At 31.7% G+C, this 20,733-nt stretch overlaps 1 protein-coding gene and 1 long non-coding RNA gene across 2 annotated transcripts in view; one reads left to right on the forward strand and one right to left on the reverse strand.

The window, feature by feature from the left end:
- The window catches only part of LOC139495258 (G-protein coupled receptor daf-37-like), a 50,090-nt gene that overhangs the window by 28,342 nt on the left and 1,015 nt on the right, over positions 1 to 20,733 (reverse strand). The window lies entirely within an intron of this gene.
- On the forward strand, positions 18,618 to 18,796 carry LOC139494773 (uncharacterized). The gene is made up of 2 exons (XR_011657143.1): positions 18,618 to 18,725; positions 18,756 to 18,796. It is a non-coding gene; the product is annotated as an uncharacterized lncRNA (long non-coding RNA).

Here is a 20,733-nt window from a genome sequence, read left to right on the forward strand (position 1 = left end):
ATGTACAAATCTGTAACATTTGAATTAAATATACTAAACTGATGCTTTTAAATTAATGTATACATGCCGTACAATATTTTTCAGAATTATTTTACTCCATTCGCTAACACATTTCTATGCTAAAACATCACTATATTTTATATTTGTCCCTTAAGGGTGCAATCAACAGTTTTTTACGTGACGTCATTCTGTAACAGGGCATGTAATAGTGGACCCATCATGCAGAAGTCAGATATTCATAGTTATATAGATATCTATACATCAATGGAAAGATAATTCTATGAACTTTCTGAATAAATAAAAAAAAATCCAACATCTCTTGTTTAAACATGCAAATTGGTACAAGTTATCAGCTGGAAATTAGGCATTTTCCCCCTAAAAAACCTTAAAAACAGACCACCTTTGGACACACGGATCAGTAACCTGTGCATATATTTGAGATTTCTTATAATACGCATTTCGAAGAGCTTATCCGGCTGATTTAAGAAAATGTAGTTTCAGCCTACGTTCGCCTGCTCCGAAAGGAGCTATCTTACCTGACAAATCAAAGTGCTTTTTGCAACAGGTGAAAATCAGCTGTTTATGGAGTTGCCTCCCATATAGTAGGAAGTCACAAAAACATTTTTTTTTTTTTTAAATCTTGACAAAAGTGGCATTTTAATTGAACTTCAATATATGTTTTTCACATTGAACATAAAAAACAATCAACTTTTTCATTTAGTGGTATATAAATAGCAGGAAATTCCATCAGTATGTAAATCTCACTGGGGAAATACCCCTAGTTTTTAGTACGAAACTGTTTATAGCACCCTTAAGCAAAACCTTGAATGCGATATATAAAAAATTCTCAGCTTTTCTGAATCTGTACACTATACCGATTAAAATGATGTCTTACTTTAAGGATTGTGACCACGAATAGTGAAACTACAGCTCTTTTTTTATGTCGCGCAGTAGTGGCATATTGGCCAGTGGCAAACAGTTTAACTGGCAAATTCCAAACATTTCCTGTATCACATTTTCATCAGTTTTACAAAGAAAATAAATCATAAAATAGGGTTTCTTTTGAATAAATAGAATAAAAACTATGAAATAGGCATGAATAAAGTTACTTTAAATAGATTTTGTCCCTAGTACTATATGAACTAAGTTATAGCTGAGTTGAGAAAATATTGAAATAGTGTTTTTGTTAGGAATGGCATGTGTACCTTTTTGACTATAAAAAGTACCAAATATAATATTATAATGAATAAAAATTTATGTGACACTGATCAGGAGTAAAGGTCAAAGTAGAGAAAATCTACACTTTTCATATGCAACTTTTGGTTCCAAATATATGAGAGATTGAATAAAAATATCATGACGTCGCAAAAAATTAAAAAACTTCAATATTCGCACAGAGTCTGGTTTTCTTATATCTGGTTGCTATGTACAAATCTGTAACATTTGAATTAAATATACTAAACTGATGCTTTTAAATTAATGTATACATGCCGTACAATATTTTTCAGAATTATTTTACTCCATTCGCTAACACATTTCTATGCTAAAACATCACTATATTTTATATTTGTCCCTTAAGGGTGCAATCAACAGTTTTTTACGTGACGTCATTCTGTAACAGGGCATGTAATAGTGGACCCATCATGCAGAAGTCAGATATTCATAGTTATATAGATATCTATACATCAATGGAAAGATAATTCTATGAACTTTCTGAATAAATAAAAAAAAATCCAACATCTCTTGTTTAAACATGCAAATTGGTACAAGTTATCAGCTGGAAATTAGGCATTTTCCCCCTAAAAAACCTTAAAAACAGACCACCTTTGGACACACGGATCAGTAACCTGTGCATATATTTGAGATTTCTTATAATACGCATTTCGAAGAGCTTATCCGGCTGATTTAAGAAAATGTAGTTTCAGCCTACGTTCGCCTGCTCCGAAAGGAGCTATCTTACCTGACAAATCAAAGTGCTTTTTGCAACAGGTGAAAATCAGCTGTTTATGGAGTTGCCTCCCATATAGTAGGAAGTCACAAAAACATTTTTTTTTTTTAAATCTTGACAAAAGTGGCATTTTAATTGAACTTCAATATATGTTTTTCACATTGAACATAAAAAACAATCAACTTTTTCATTTAGTGGTATATAAATAGCAGGAAATTCCATCAGTATGTAAATCTCACTGGGGAAATACCCCTAGTTTTTAGTACGAAACTGTTTATAGCACCCTTAAGCAAAACCTTGAATGCGATATATAAAAAATTCTCAGCTTTTCTGAATCTGTACACTATACCGATTAAAATGATGTCTTACTTTAAGGATTGTGACCACGAATAGTGAAACTACAGCTCTTTTTTTATGTCGCGCAGTAGTGGCATATTGGCCAGTGGCAAACAGTTTAACTGGCAAATTCCAAACATTTCCTGTATCACATTTTCATCAGTTTTACAAAGAAAATAAATCATAAAATAGGGTTTCTTTTGAATAAATAGAATAAAAACTATGAAATAGGCATGAATAAAGTTACTTTAAATAGATTTTGTCCCTAGTACTATATGAACTAAGTTATAGCTGAGTTGAGAAAATATTGAAATAGTGTTTTTGTTAGGAATGGCATGTGTACCTTTTTGACTATAAAAAGTACCAAATATAATATTATAATGAATAAAAATTTATGTGACACTGATCAGGAGTAAAGGTCAAAGTAGAGAAAATCTACACTTTTCATATGCAACTTTTGGTTCCAAATATATGAGAGATTGAATAAAAATATCATGACGTCGCAAAAAATTAAAAAACTTCAATATTCGCACAGAGTCTGGTTTTCTTATATCTGGTTGCTATGTACAAATCTGTAACATTTGAATTAAATATACTAAACTGATGCTTTTAAATTAATGTATACATGCCGTACAATATTTTTCAGAATTATTTTACTCCATTCGCTAACACATTTCTATGCTAAAACATCACTATATTTTATATTTGTCCCTTAAGGGTGCAATCAACAGTTTTTTACGTGACGTCATTCTGTAACAGGGCATGTAATAGTGGACCCATCATGCAGAAGTCAGATATTCATAGTTATATAGATATCTATACATCAATGGAAAGATAATTCTATGAACTTTCTGAATAAATAAAAAAAAATCCAACATCTCTTGTTTAAACATGCAAATTGGTACAAGTTATCAGCTGGAAATTAGGCATTTTCCCCCTAAAAAACCTTAAAAACAGACCACCTTTGGACACACGGATCAGTAACCTGTGCATATATTTGAGATTTCTTATAATACGCATTTCGAAGAGCTTATCCGGCTGATTTAAGAAAATGTAGTTTCAGCCTACGTTCGCCTGCTCCGAAAGGAGCTATCTTACCTGACAAATCAAAGTGCTTTTTGCAACAGGTGAAAATCAGCTGTTTATGGAGTTGCCTCCCATATAGTAGGAAGTCACAAAAACATTTTTTTTTTTTTAAATCTTGACAAAAGTGGCATTTTAATTGAACTTCAATATATGTTTTTCACATTGAACATAAAAAACAATCAACTTTTTCATTTAGTGGTATATAAATAGCAGGAAATTCCATCAGTATGTAAATCTCACTGGGGAAATACCCCTAGTTTTTAGTACGAAACTGTTTATAGCACCCTTAAGCAAAACCTTGTATGCGATATATAAAAAATTCTCAGCTTTTCTGAATCTGTACACTATACCGATTAAAATGATGTCTTACTTTAAGGATTGTGACCACGAATAGTGAAACTACAGCTCTTTTTTTATGTCGCGCAGTAGTGGCATATTGGCCAGTGGCAAACAGTTTAACTGGCAAATTCCAAACATTTCCTGTATCACATTTTCATCAGTTTTACAAAGAAAATAAATCATAAAATAGGGTTTCTTTTGAATAAATAGAATAAAAACTATGAAATAGGCATGAATAAAGTTACTTTAAATAGATTTTGTCCCTAGTACTATATGAACTAAGTTATAGCTGAGTTGAGAAAATATTGAAATAGTGTTTTTGTTAGGAATGGCATGTGTACCTTTTTGACTATAAAAAGTACCAAATATAATATTATAATGAATAAAAATTTATGTGACACTGATCAGGAGTAAAGGTCAAAGTAGAGAAAATCTACACTTTTCATATGCAACTTTTGGTTCCAAATATATGAGAGATTGAATAAAAATATCATGACGTCGCAAAAAATTAAAAAACTTCAATATTCGCACAGAGTCTGGTTTTCTTATATCTGGTTGCTATGTACAAATCTGTAACATTTGAATTAAATATACTAAACTGATGCTTTTAAATTAATGTATACATGCCGTACAATATTTTTCAGAATTATTTTACTCCATTCGCTAACACATTTCTATGCTAAAACATCACTATATTTTATATTTGTCCCTTAAGGGTGCAATCAACAGTTTTTTACGTGACGTCATTCTGTAACAGGGCATGTAATAGTGGACCCATCATGCAGAAGTCAGATATTCATAGTTATATAGATATCTATACATCAATGGAAAGATAATTCTATGAACTTTCTGAATAAATAAAAAAAAATCCAACATCTCTTGTTTAAACATGCAAATTGGTACAAGTTATCAGCTGGAAATTAGGCATTTTCCCCCTAAAAAACCTTAAAAACAGACCACCTTTGGACACACGGATCAGTAACCTGTGCATATATTTGAGATTTCTTATAATACGCATTTCGAAGAGCTTATCCGGCTGATTTAAGAAAATGTAGTTTCAGCCTACGTTCGCCTGCTCCGAAAGGAGCTATCTTACCTGACAAATCAAAGTGCTTTTTGCAACAGGTGAAAATCAGCTGTTTATGGAGTTGCCTCCCATATAGTAGGAAGTCACAAAAACATTTTTTTTTTTTTAAATCTTGACAAAAGTGGCATTTTAATTGAACTTCAATATATGTTTTTCACATTGAACATAAAAAACAATCAACTTTTTCATTTAGTGGTATATAAATAGCAGGAAATTCCATCAGTATGTAAATCTCACTGGGGAAATACCCCTAGTTTTTAGTACGAAACTGTTTATAGCACCCTTAAGCAAAACCTTGAATGCGATATATAAAAAATTCTCAGCTTTTCTGAATCTGTACACTATACCGATTAAAATGATGTCTTACTTTAAGGATTGTGACCACGAATAGTGAAACTACAGCTCTTTTTTTATGTCGCGCAGTAGTGGCATATTGGCCAGTGGCAAACAGTTTAACTGGCAAATTCCAAACATTTCCTGTATCACATTTTCATCAGTTTTACAAAGAAAATAAATCATAAAATAGGGTTTCTTTTGAATAAATAGAATAAAAACTATGAAATAGGCATGAATAAAGTTACTTTAAATAGATTTTGTCCCTAGTACTATATGAACTAAGTTATAGCTGAGTTGAGAAAATATTGAAATAGTGTTTTTGTTAGGAATGGCATGTGTACCTTTTTGACTATAAAAAGTACCAAATATAATATTATAATGAATAAAAATTTATGTGACACTGATCAGGAGTAAAGGTCAAAGTAGAGAAAATCTACACTTTTCATATGCAACTTTTGGTTCCAAATATATGAGAGATTGAATAAAAATATCATGACGTCGCAAAAAATTAAAAAACTTCAATATTCGCACAGAGTCTGGTTTTCTTATATCTGGTTGCTATGTACAAATCTGTAACATTTGAATTAAATATACTAACTGATGCTTTTAAATTAATGTATACATGCCGTACAATATTTTTCAGAATTATTTTACTCCATTCGCTAACACATTTCTATGCTAAAACATCACTATATTTTATATTTGTCCCTTAAGGGTGCAATCAACAGTTTTTTACGTGACGTCATTCTGTAACAGGGCATGTAATAGTGGACCCATCATGCAGAAGTCAGATATTCATAGTTATATAGATATCTATACATCAATGGAAAGATAATTCTATGAACTTTCTGAATAAATAAAAAAAAATCCAACATCTCTTGTTTAAACATGCAAATTGGTACAAGTTATCAGCTGGAAATTAGGCATTTTCCCCCTAAAAAACCTTAAAAACAGACCACCTTTGGACACACGGATCAGTAACCTGTGCATATATTTGAGATTTCTTATAATACGCATTTCGAAGAGCTTATCCGGCTGATTTAAGAAAATGTAGTTTCAGCCTACGTTCGCCTGCTCCGAAAGGAGCTATCTTACCTGACAAATCAAAGTGCTTTTTGCAACAGGTGAAAATCAGCTGTTTATGGAGTTGCCTCCCATATAGTAGGAAGTCACAAAAACATTTTTTTTTTTTTAAATCTTGACAAAAGTGGCATTTTAATTGAACTTCAATATATGTTTTTCACATTGAACATAAAAAACAATCAACTTTTTCATTTAGTGGTATATAAATAGCAGGAAATTCCATCAGTATGTAAATCTCACTGGGGAAATACCCCTAGTTTTTAGTACGAAACTGTTTATAGCACCCTTAAGCAAAACCTTGTATGCGATATATAAAAAATTCTCAGCTTTTCTGAATCTGTACACTATACCGATTAAAATGATGTCTTACTTTAAGGATTGTGACCACGAATAGTGAAACTACAGCTCTTTTTTTATGTCGCGCAGTAGTGGCATATTGGCCAGTGGCAAACAGTTTAACTGGCAAATTCCAAACATTTCCTGTATCACATTTTCATCAGTTTTACAAAGAAAATAAATCATAAAATAGGGTTTCTTTTGAATAAATAGAATAAAAACTATGAAATAGGCATGAATAAAGTTACTTTAAATAGATTTTGTCCCTAGTACTATATGAACTAAGTTATAGCTGAGTTGAGAAAATATTGAAATAGTGTTTTTGTTAGGAATGGCATGTGTACCTTTTTGACTATAAAAAGTACCAAATATAATATTATAATGAATAAAAATTTATGTGACACTGATCAGGAGTAAAGGTCAAAGTAGAGAAAATCTACACTTTTCATATGCAACTTTTGGTTCCAAATATATGAGAGATTGAATAAAAATATCATGACGTCGCAAAAAATTAAAAAACTTCAATATTCGCACAGAGTCTGGTTTTCTTATATCTGGTTGCTATGTACAAATCTGTAACATTTGAATTAAATATACTAAACTGATGCTTTTAAATTAATGTATACATGCCGTACAATATTTTTCAGAATTATTTTACTCCATTCGCTAACACATTTCTATGCTAAAACATCACTATATTTTATATTTGTCCCTTAAGGGTGCAATCAACAGTTTTTTACGTGACGTCATTCTGTAACAGGGCATGTAATAGTGGACCCATCATGCAGAAGTCAGATATTCATAGTTATATAGATATCTATACATCAATGGAAAGATAATTCTATGAACTTTCTGAATAAATAAAAAAAAATCCAACATCTCTTGTTTAAACATGCAAATTGGTACAAGTTATCAGCTGGAAATTAGGCATTTTCCCCCTAAAAAACCTTAAAAACAGACCACCTTTGGACACACGGATCAGTAACCTGTGCATATATTTGAGATTTCTTATAATACGCATTTCGAAGAGCTTATCCGGCTGATTTAAGAAAATGTAGTTTCAGCCTACGTTCGCCTGCTCCGAAAGGAGCTATCTTACCTGACAAATCAAAGTGCTTTTTGCAACAGGTGAAAATCAGCTGTTTATGGAGTTGCCTCCCATATAGTAGGAAGTCACAAAAACATTTTTTTTTTTTTAAATCTTGACAAAAGTGGCATTTTAATTGAACTTCAATATATGTTTTTCACATTGAACATAAAAAACAATCAACTTTTTCATTTAGTGGTATATAAATAGCAGGAAATTCCATCAGTATGTAAATCTCACTGGGGAAATACCCCTAGTTTTTAGTACGAAACTGTTTATAGCACCCTTAAGCAAAACCTTGTATGCGATATATAAAAAATTCTCAGCTTTTCTGAATCTGTACACTATACCGATTAAAATGATGTCTTACTTTAAGGATTGTGACCACGAATAGTGAAACTACAGCTCTTTTTTTATGTCGCGCAGTAGTGGCATATTGGCCAGTGGCAAACAGTTTAACTGGCAAATTCCAAACATTTCCTGTATCACATTTTCATCAGTTTTACAAAGAAAATAAATCATAAAATAGGGTTTCTTTTGAATAAATAGAATAAAAACTATGAAATAGGCATGAATAAAGTTACTTTAAATAGATTTTGTCCCTAGTACTATATGAACTAAGTTATAGCTGAGTTGAGAAAATATTGAAATAGTGTTTTTGTTAGGAATGGCATGTGTACCTTTTTGACTATAAAAAGTACCAAATATAATATTATAATGAATAAAAATTTATGTGACACTGATCAGGAGTAAAGGTCAAAGTAGAGAAAATCTACACTTTTCATATGCAACTTTTGGTTCCAAATATATGAGAGATTGAATAAAAATATCATGACGTCGCAAAAAATTAAAAAACTTCAATATTCGCACAGAGTCTGGTTTTCTTATATCTGGTTGCTATGTACAAATCTGTAACATTTGAATTAAATATACTAAACTGATGCTTTTAAATTAATGTATACATGCCGTACAATATTTTTCAGAATTATTTTACTCCATTCGCTAACACATTTCTATGCTAAAACATCACTATATTTTATATTTGTCCCTTAAGGGTGCAATCAACAGTTTTTTACGTGACGTCATTCTGTAACAGGGCATGTAATAGTGGACCCATCATGCAGAAGTCAGATATTCATAGTTATATAGATATCTATACATCAATGGAAAGATAATTCTATGAACTTTCTGAATAAATAAAAAAAAATCCAACATCTCTTGTTTAAACATGCAAATTGGTACAAGTTATCAGCTGGAAATTAGGCATTTTCCCCCTAAAAAACCTTAAAAACAGACCACCTTTGGACACACGGATCAGTAACCTGTGCATATATTTGAGATTTCTTATAATACGCATTTCGAAGAGCTTATCCGGCTGATTTAAGAAAATGTAGTTTCAGCCTACGTTCGCCTGCTCCGAAAGGAGCTATCTCACCTGACAAATCAAAGTGCTTTTTGCAACAGGTGAAAATCAGCTGTTTATGGAGTTGCCTCCCATATAGTAGGAAGTCACAAAAACATTTTTTTTTTTTTAAATCTTGACAAAAGTGGCATTTTAATTGAACTTCAATATATGTTTTTCACATTGAACATAAAAAACAATCAACTTTTTCATTTAGTGGTATATAAATAGCAGGAAATTCCATCAGTATGTAAATCTCACTGGGGAAATACCCCTAGTTTTTAGTACGAAACTGTTTATAGCACCCTTAAGCAAAACCTTGTATGCGATATATAAAAAATTCTCAGCTTTTCTGAATCTGTACACTATACCGATTAAAATGATGTCTTACTTTAAGGATTGTGACCACGAATAGTGAAACTACAGCTCTTTTTTTATGTCGCGCAGTAGTGGCATATTGGCCAGTGGCAAACAGTTTAACTGGCAAATTCCAAACATTTCCTGTATCACATTTTCATCAGTTTTACAAAGAAAATAAATCATAAAATAGGGTTTCTTTTGAATAAATAGAATAAAAACTATGAAATAGGCATGAATAAAGTTACTTTAAATAGATTTTGTCCCTAGTACTATATGAACTAAGTTATAGCTGAGTTGAGAAAATATTGAAATAGTGTTTTTGTTAGGAATGGCATGTGTACCTTTTTGACTATAAAAAGTACCAAATATAATATTATAATGAATAAAAATTTATGTGACACTGATCAGGAGTAAAGGTCAAAGTAGAGAAAATCTACACTTTTCATATGCAACTTTTGGTTCCAAATATATGAGAGATTGAATAAAAATATCATGACGTCGCAAAAAATTAAAAAACTTCAATATTCGCACAGAGTCTGGTTTTCTTATATCTGGTTGCTATGTACAAATCTGTAACATTTGAATTAAATATACTAAACTGATGCTTTTAAATTAATGTATACATGCCGTACAATATTTTTCAGAATTATTTTACTCCATTCGCTAACACATTTCTATGCTAAAACATCACTATATTTTATATTTGTCCCTTAAGGGTGCAATCAACAGTTTTTTACGTGACGTCATTCTGTAACAGGGCATGTAATAGTGGACCCATCATGCAGAAGTCAGATATTCATAGTTATATAGATATCTATACATCAATGGAAAGATAATTCTATGAACTTTCTGAATAAATAAAAAAAAATCCAACATCTCTTGTTTAAACATGCAAATTGGTACAAGTTATCAGCTGGAAATTAGGCATTTTCCCCCTAAAAAACCTTAAAAACAGACCACCTTTGGACACACGGATCAGTAACCTGTGCATATATTTGAGATTTCTTATAATACGCATTTCGAAGAGCTTATCCGGCTGATTTAAGAAAATGTAGTTTCAGCCTACGTTCGCCTGCTCCGAAAGGAGCTATCTTACCTGACAAATCAAAGTGCTTTTTGCAACAGGTGAAAATCAGCTGTTTATGGAGTTGCCTCCCATATAGTAGGAAGTCACAAAAACATTTTTTTTTTTTTAAATCTTGACAAAAGTGGCATTTTAATTGAACTTCAATATATGTTTTTCACATTGAACATAAAAAACAATCAACTTTTTCATTTAGTGGTATATAAATAGCAGGAAATTCCATCAGTATGTAAATCTCACTGGGGAAATACCCCTAGTTTTTAGTACGAAACTGTTTATAGCACCCTTAAGCAAAACCTTGAATGCGATATATAAAAAATTCTCAGCTTTTCTGAATCTGTACACTATACCGATTAAAATGATGTCTTACTTTAAGGATTGTGACCACGAATAGTGAAACTACAGCTCTTTTTTTATGTCGCGCAGTAGTGGCATATTGGCCAGTGGCAAACAGTTTAACTGGCAAATTCCAAACATTTCCTGTATCACATTTTCATCAGTTTTACAAAGAAAATAAATCATAAAATAGGGTTTCTTTTGAATAAATAGAATAAAAACTATGAAATAGGCATGAATAAAGTTACTTTAAATAGATTTTGTCCCTAGTACTATATGAACTAAGTTATAGCTGAGTTGAGAAAATATTGAAATAGTGTTTTTGTTAGGAATGGCATGTGTACCTTTTTGACTATAAAAAGTACCAAATATAATATTATAATGAATAAAAATTTATGTGACACTGATCAGGAGTAAAGGTCAAAGTAGAGAAAATCTACACTTTTCATATGCAACTTTTGGTTCCAAATATATGAGAGATTGAATAAAAATATCATGACGTCGCAAAAAATTAAAAAACTTCAATATTCGCACAGAGTCTGGTTTTCTTATATCTGGTTGCTATGTACAAATCTGTAACATTTGAATTAAATATACTAAACTGATGCTTTTAAATTAATGTATACATGCCGTACAATATTTTTCAGAATTATTTTACTCCATTCGCTAACACATTTCTATGCTAAAACATCACTATATTTTATATTTGTCCCTTAAGGGTGCAATCAACAGTTTTTTACGTGACGTTATTCTGTAACAGGGCATGTAATAGTGGACCCATCATGCAGAAGTCAGATATTCATAGTTATATAGATATCTATACATCAATGGAAAGATAATTCTATGAACTTTCTGAATAAATAAAAAAAAATCCAACATCTCTTGTTTAAACATGCAAATTGGTACAAGTTATCAGCTGGAAATTAGGCATTTTCCCCCTAAAAAACCTTAAAAACAGACCACCTTTGGACACACGGATCAGTAACCTGTGCATATATTTGAGATTTCTTATAATACGCATTTCGAAGAGCTTATCCGGCTGATTTAAGAAAATGTAGTTTCAGCCTACGTTCGCCTGCTCCGAAAGGAGCTATCTTACCTGACAAATCAAAGTGCTTTTTGCAACAGGTGAAAATCAGCTGTTTATGGAGTTGCCTCCCATATAGTAGGAAGTCACAAAAACATTTTTTTTTTTTAAATCTTGACAAAAGTGGCATTTTAATTGAACTTCAATATATGTTTTTCACATTGAACATAAAAAACAATCAACTTTTTCATTTAGTGGTATATAAATAGCAGGAAATTCCATCAGTATGTAAATCTCACTGGGGAAATACCCCTAGTTTTTAGTACGAAACTGTTTATAGCACCCTTAAGCAAAACCTTGTATGCGATATATAAAAAATTCTCAGCTTTTCTGAATCTGTACACTATACCGATTAAAATGATGTCTTACTTTAAGGATTGTGACCACGAATAGTGAAACTACAGCTCTTTTTTTATGTCGCGCAGTAGTGGCATATTGGCCAGTGGCAAACAGTTTAACTGGCAAATTCCAAACATTTCCTGTATCACATTTTCATCAGTTTTACAAAGAAAATAAATCATAAAATAGGGTTTCTTTTGAATAAATAGAATAAAAACTATGAAATAGGCATGAATAAAGTTACTTTAAATAGATTTTGTCCCTAGTACTATATGAACTAAGTTATAGCTGAGTTGAGAAAATATTGAAATAGTGTTTTTGTTAGGAATGGCATGTGTACCTTTTTGACTATAAAAAGTACCAAATATAATATTATAATGAATAAAAATTTATGTGACACTGATCAGGAGTAAAGGTCAAAGTAGAGAAAATCTACACTTTTCATATGCAACTTTTGGTTCCAAATATATGAGAGATTGAATAAAAATATCATGACGTCGCAAAAAATTAAAAAACTTCAATATTCGCACAGAGTCTGGTTTTCTTATATCTGGTTGCTATGTACAAATCTGTAACATTTGAATTAAATATACTAAACTGATGCTTTTAAATTAATGTATACATGCCGTACAATATTTTTCAGAATTATTTTACTCCATTCGCTAACACATTTCTATGCTAAAACATCACTATATTTTATATTTGTCCCTTAAGGGTGCAATCAACAGTTTTTTACGTGACGTCATTCTGTAACAGGGCATGTAATAGTGGACCCATCATGCAGAAGTCAGATATTCATAGTTATATAGATATCTATACATCAATGGAAAGATAATTCTATGAACTTTCTGAATAAATAAAAAAAAATCCAACATCTCTTGTTTAAACATGCAAATTGGTACAAGTTATCAGCTGGAAATTAGGCATTTTCCCCCTAAAAAACCTTAAAAACAGACCACCTTTGGACACACGGATCAGTAACCTGTGCATATATTTGAGATTTCTTATAATACGCATTTCGAAGAGCTTATCCGGCTGATTTAAGAAAATGTAGTTTCAGCCTACGTTCGCCTGCTCCGAAAGGAGCTATCTTACCTGACAAATCAAAGTGCTTTTTGCAACAGGTGAAAATCAGCTGTTTATGGAGTTGCCTCCCATATAGTAGGAAGTCACAAAAACATTTTTTTTTTTTTAAATCTTGACAAAAGTGGCATTTTAATTGAACTTCAATATATGTTTTTCACATTGAACATAAAAAACAATCAACTTTTTCATTTAGTGGTATATAAATAGCAGGAAATTCCATCAGTATGTAAATCTCACTGGGGAAATACCCCTAGTTTTTAGTACGAAACTGTTTATAGCACCCTTAAGCAAAACCTTGTATGCGATATATAAAAAATTCTCAGCTTTTCTGAATCTGTACACTATACCGATTAAAATGATGTCTTACTTTAAGGATTGTGACCACGAATAGTGAAACTACAGCTCTTTTTTTATGTCGCGCAGTAGTGGCATATTGGCCAGTGGCAAACAGTTTAACTGGCAAATTCCAAACATTTCCTGTATCACATTTTCATCAGTTTTACAAAGAAAATAAATCATAAAATAGGGTTTCTTTTGAATAAATAGAATAAAAACTATGAAATAGGCATGAATAAAGTTACTTTAAATAGATTTTGTCCCTAGTACTATATGAACTAAGTTATAGCTGAGTTGAGAAAATATTGAAATAGTGTTTTTGTTAGGAATGGCATGTGTACCTTTTTGACTATAAAAAGTACCAAATATAATATTATAATGAATAAAAATTTATGTGACACTGATCAGGAGTAAAGGTCAAAGTAGAGAAAATCTACACTTTTCATATGCAACTTTTGGTTCCAAATATATGAGAGATTGAATAAAAATATCATGACGTCGCAAAAAATTAAAAAACTTCAATATTCGCACAGAGTCTGGTTTTCTTATATCTGGTTGCTATGTACAAATCTGTAACATTTGAATTAAATATACTAAACTGATGCTTTTAAATTAATGTATACATGCCGTACAATATTTTTCAGAATTATTTTACTCCATTCGCTAACACATTTCTATGCTAAAACATCACTATATTTTATATTTGTCCCTTAAGGGTGCAATCAACAGTTTTTTACGTGACGTCATTCTGTAACAGGGCATGTAATAGTGGACCCATCATGCAGAAGTCAGATATTCATAGTTATATAGATATCTATACATCAATGGAAAGATAATTCTATGAACTTTCTGAATAAATAAAAAAAAATCCAACATCTCTTGTTTAAACATGCAAATTGGTACAAGTTATCAGCTGGAAATTAGGCATTTTCCCCCTAAAAAACCTTAAAAACAGACCACCTTTGGACACACGGATCAGTAACCTGTGCATATATTTGAGATTTCTTATAATACGCATTTCGAAGAGCTTATCCGGCTGATTTAAGAAAATGTAGTTTCAGCCTACGTTCGCCTGCTCCGAAAGGAGCTATCTTACCTGACAAATCAAAGTGCTTTTTGCAACAGGTGAAAATCAGCTGTTTATGGAGTTGCCTCCCATATAGTAGGAAGTCACAAAAACATTTTTTTTTTTTAAATCTTGACAAAAGTGGCATTTTAATTGAACTTCAATATATGTTTTTCACATTGAACATAAAAAACAATCAACTTTTTCATTTAGTGGTATATAAATAGCAGGAAATTCCATCAGTATGTAAATCTCACTGGGGAAATACCCCTAGTTTTTAGTACGAAACTGTTTATAGCACCCTTAAGCAAAACCTTGTATGCGATATATAAAAAATTCTCAGCTTTTCTGAATCTGTACACTATACCGATTAAAATGATGTCTTACTTTAAGGATTGTGACCACGAATAGTGAAACTACAGCTCTTTTTTTATGTCGCGCAGTAGTGGCATATTGGCCAGTGGCAAACAGTTTAACTGGCAAATTCCAAACATTTCCTGTATCACATTTTCATCAGTTTTACAAAGAAAATAAATCATAAAATAGGGTTTCTTTTGAATAAATAGAATAAAAACTATGAAATAGGCATGAATAAAGTTACTTTAAATAGATTTTGTCCCTAGTACTATATGAACTAAGTTATAGCTGAGTTGAGAAAATATTGAAATAGTGTTTTTGTTAGGAATGGCATGTGTACCTTTTTGACTATAAAAAGTACCAAATATAATATTATAATGAATAAAAATTTATGTGACACTGATCAGGAGTAAAGGTCAAAGTAGAGAAAATCTACACTTTTCATATGCAACTTTTGGTTCCAAATATATGAGAGATTGAATAAAAATATCATGACGTCGCAAAAAATGAAAAAACTTCAATATTCGCACAGAGTCTGGTTTTCTTATATCTGGTTGCTATGTACAAATCTGTAACATTTGAATTAAATATACTAAACTGATGCTTTTAAATTAATGTATACATGCCGTACAATATTTTTCAGAATTATTTTACTCCATTCGCTAACACATTTCTATGCTAAAACATCACTATATTTTATATTTGTCCCTTAAGGGTGCAATCAACAGTTTTTTACGTGACGTCATTCTGTAACAGGGCATGTAATAGTGGACCCATCATGCAGAAGTCAGATATTCATAGTTATATAGATATCTATACATCAATGGAAAGATAATTCTATGAACTTTCTGAATAAATAAAAAAAAATCCAACATCTCTTGTTTAAACATGCAAATTGGTACAAGTTATCAGCTGGAAATTAGGCATTTTCCCCCTAAAAAACCTTAAAAACAGACCACCTTTGGACACACGGATCAGTAACCTGTGCATATATTTGAGATTTCTTATAATACGCATTTCGAAGAGCTTATCCGGCTGATTTAAGAAAATGTAGTTTCAGCCTACGTTCGCCTGCTCCGAAAGGAGCTATCTTACCTGACAAATCAAAGTGCTTTTTGCAACAGGTGAAAATCAGCTGTTTATGGAGTTGCCTCCCATATAGTAGGAAGTCACAAAAACATTTTTTTTTTTAAATCTTGACAAAAGTGGCATTTTAATTGAACTTCAATATATGTTTTTCACATTGAACATAAAAAACAATCAACTTTTTCATTTAGTGGTATATAAATAGCAGGAAATTCCATCAGTATGTAAATCTCACTGGGGAAATACCCCTAGTTTTTAGTACGAAACTGTTTATAGCACCCATTAGAACAGGGGGAGGGGGCATTTTACATTACTATTGCATATTGTAATATTGTGTTTTTATGACTTTCTTGTCCAAGGAAGTAGGGTCAAACAATATAATAAAAAAAGTTAGAGCAATATTCTTTGCTCCCCATTATTTGTGTTTCCTATAAGTTGACAGGCGGTCAACGGCGGGATTGGAAAGTGCAATAACTAAGAAAAATCAGTTAACGATCTCCTTTAAACACAACAAAAGTTAACTCAAACGAGGATCAAAGAACAATAGTACTATTCATGTAACACCATGTTGGTTTAATATGAATATAAACAATGCTTTGAACTATACTGTACTTGTGGGTACATGCACTAGAGATTAAGTCTATAGGAAGATACATGTATGTCACCTTATCTGGACAAATCTTTCATACTTCGAGTCGACCAGCCTTCACTCTTATTCCTGAATGCAATGAGTGTAGTATGCATGTAGAAGTAGTACAATGGATACCAGTTTTTAAATTTTGTTCAATAGCAGCACTACAGGCTATAACAATACGTAACCGGGATAATATAGATGATGTATTTTACTAAAAAAAAGACACCCGCAAAGTTATGGGAACGTGGATTCGATTTTTTAAAATCATTTTCAAAATTTGAAATGTCAACTCATAATGTACGTGTAGTATTAAGAAATGTTATGTAAATGAAGAAGGTGAAAAATGGCCGTCACATTTTATTTCTTGATTCTTTTTAACCCAAAGTTAGGAATGTTGTTGTGAGTTTTTGTTTAAATGTTTCATGGTTTATGGTCAGATCCTACTTCTCTGGTAGCTTTATTTCGATGTGCTGTTTGTCTACAGTTATTATCATCATCCACTGATCAATTCTAAAAAATGGCAAAAGGAATTATGAACGTTTTTCCGTAATTTAAATGCACTTAATAGAGTGTTGTGCGCTGTAGTTTCATAATTTTGGTTGATAATCTTAAGGTAAAATCACCTATTTTTTACAGTTTGAAACTACAAAAACGTTCATTTGTTATGTCTTCTTTTCTGCATAAAATCATGTACTGTGGACATTGTAGTTAAACGATATCGTATTATTCAAAATAGTTTATAAAGATGTCGAAATTTACCCTAAATACTAAACAGTCTAAAAAAAGGAGGGAAAAGACTGCTCTTTTTTTTCTTTTTCATTTTAAAAACAAACAAAGTACTTGTGAGTTTGAGGTTGCTTTAAATACAGAGGTATTACGATATACATGTATTTAATAATTATAGTTTACTCAGTCAATCTGTATTTTCCTGTGTGTAAAACCGACATAAAGCGTACGTTTTAATGGATTTTTATTTATTCTCACTTGTTGGTATTTTGTTGATCCGATTAGAACCGCGAAACTGCATGGAGTTCAAACCTTATAATATACCTGGAAATATTGAGAGACATCCAATATCCAAATACGAAGGGAACCAAAACAAAGCCATGACAATAAGAAATAAAAACCAGCTGTTACAATTCAGTTTAAAGACAGAAACAGATTAAGCAATACGAGCGTGACGCCAAAAACGATTTGCGTTAATATTTTTGTGAAGTACCTCTTTCACACCCTCTTTTCTTAAAGATCTATTGTAGTTTTATTATACATGTAGCGTATTATATAAGTGATTACAGAAGCTCAATTTATGTGAAACATGGAAACACTTCAAACCAAAAATGAGCGCGATCAACACTTCTAAAACCCTATAAAATGACATATAGAAGCTTTCAATTCTAAAATTACATTCATATATATGCTACATCAATAAAATTGCGAGTTATATCTGGAGATTCGTTTGTTTCCTATGCATTGCAGTGACGTTTTTTTGGATGACTCGTGATTGCGTCCAGCCAATCAAAATAACAGATACATTTGTACTTTTGAATTATACCCGAAATGCAATAATCAAATGGCATGCAATAACCAGTATTTTCCTATCTTTGTGACTAGTTAAAAAATGACGAAAGTCTATATATTTTATTGTCATGTTATTTTGATATAAGAGTGTACAATTAGTGCGTACAATGCGTAGATTCTGGTTTAAACAGACTGTATGTCGTAATTTAAGTGCTGTAAGGGAGCTACCATTTGATTTTTATGGGGGGGGGGGGGGGGCTAGGATGAAATTTGAAAAAAATAGGCAGGACAGGAGTTTTGAGTAAAAAAAAGGCAGGATGAGCAACTTGGTTTTAAAAAAAAAGGCAGGATGACAATTTGTGTAAAAAAAGTCAGGATAAACTAGTAAAAAAAAAAGCAGGACCGAATAGAGTGAAAAATAAAAAGGCAGGACAGAGATTACAACTAAAAAAAAAAGCAGGACAAAATTTTTCATCTTAGCCCCCCCATAAAAATCAAATGGTAGCTCCCTAAAGCGTTCTTTACATACAACGACGTCACCGACAATAAAAGTAATTGGCTCGTGGTGTCATTTAGATCTATTTAGAACAACTCATAGTAATTTGATGGCTTCATATGATAAAGAAAATTGCATATTATAATAGACATGTTACGAAAAGGTATATTCTCGACGCTGAGGTTGACAAATTAGACTTTAAATTTGGGGACGGTGTCAAAACATTGATTATAGATTTAAACAGGTAAAATTAAAATTCTGCACGTCTTGGTTACTTCAAATCACATTTATCTAGAGTCTCATTATGTAACATCCTATATGACAATTTCTTTTGTGTTATCATTGCTGGCAGGGGCGGATCCAGCCATTTAAAAAAGGGGGATTCAAACCATATGTCCCCATTCAAATGCATTGATCGTCCCAAACTTAGGTTGATGGCGCCTGTAGCGGATAAAGAGGGGCGATCGACATGGATAATTTTTTTCCCGCTAAGATGACAAAATTCTGGGGAAATCGAACTCCAAACCTGGTCCAATTAAAGGCAATAGATAATACTGTTGGGCATCATTTTGGTGTCCTATATATGAAACCACTTCGAATTAATCTTATTTGATTTCTGTTGTCCACAATCACCTATGTATGAATGCAATGTCCGCAAAAGGTGTAAATGCAAAGTCATTATGCAATGCTTTTGAAACTCTGCAGGGATGTTCAACCGGTGAGTAGTGAGTCATATTTTACTCAAACCTCTTATCGTTCTGAACATGCATGAACTATTTGCCACTGGACGTTAAGCAACCAACAATCAATCAATCACAAACCCCTTATAAAGAAAATACAAATTGAGCTGAAACTGTTTAATTTAAGACAAAGTTGGAAGGAAATAAAGGAAGAAAATACATGCCTTCGCCGCTATATGACCGGGAGTAAATTTTCTAAAACTATTATGCAATAAGTTTCAAGTTGAAATTGCATAAAAATCGTATTTTAGGTGTTTTAAAACATACCCCGTTAGATAAAAATTTAGGTGGCAAACAACTGGATCAAAATACATACACTCCTTTGTTTGCTTTACATAACTATATAAAAGTAACCGTTACATATATATTCACGAGTAGGTATAAAACAGATTATAATACTTTGATTATTTGTAAGGTCTATTAAGGACTAGCCGAAGAATTCACACCGTCCGTCCCGTCCCCCCCCCCCCCCCCCCCCCAAAAAAAATGTCATTGATTATTCGTTCCATACGAATTGCCTCCAAAAGGATTAATGCAGTTTATAAATTATATTCAATGTATATACAGGTAATATATTTTGTGTTTTGATACAGTCCCCATATTTAAAATGTAATTTGTCAACCTCAGCGTCGTGAATATACCTTTTCGTAACATGTCTAATAATAGATACGTAACTGCTACATGTAATTCCTAATCACATTGCTTAACTTGTTTGTTTAAATAATTTGACCATATTTTAAGTTTCATTTCTAATTTCATGTTAAATGCGGGTGTTCTGAAACATTCTGAACATATTTAATTGCCTATACGGGAGTGATGGTTCCCAGAAGTTTGGTACTACAAAAAACAGGCCTGGTGTACTTCATATTTCGACAACGTGCAAAATATGCCCTATTTATTGAATATATATTTCATTTGTCAATATTCAAAAGAAAACTCTCAGTATGAAGATAAGGAGATGTGGTATGAGACAATTATCCCCAAAGTTTAAAGTCAGCAAAAAAAAAAGCAACAAAACGTTCTTCTAAAAAGAAAAAAAAACACCGTTTTATAGCCCAGGCAAAAATTCAATCGAGCAAAATAACGGCAAAATTTATAACAACTCACGTGAAACAAATATGAGAAAAAGTAATAAATGGCAACCACTCAATAACAAGCTCATATCTAA

Source organism: Mytilus edulis, chromosome 11 (assembly GCF_963676685.1).
Source record: "Mytilus edulis chromosome 11, xbMytEdul2.2, whole genome shotgun sequence".
Classification (NCBI taxonomy): Eukaryota; Metazoa; Mollusca; class Bivalvia; order Mytilida; family Mytilidae; genus Mytilus; species Mytilus edulis.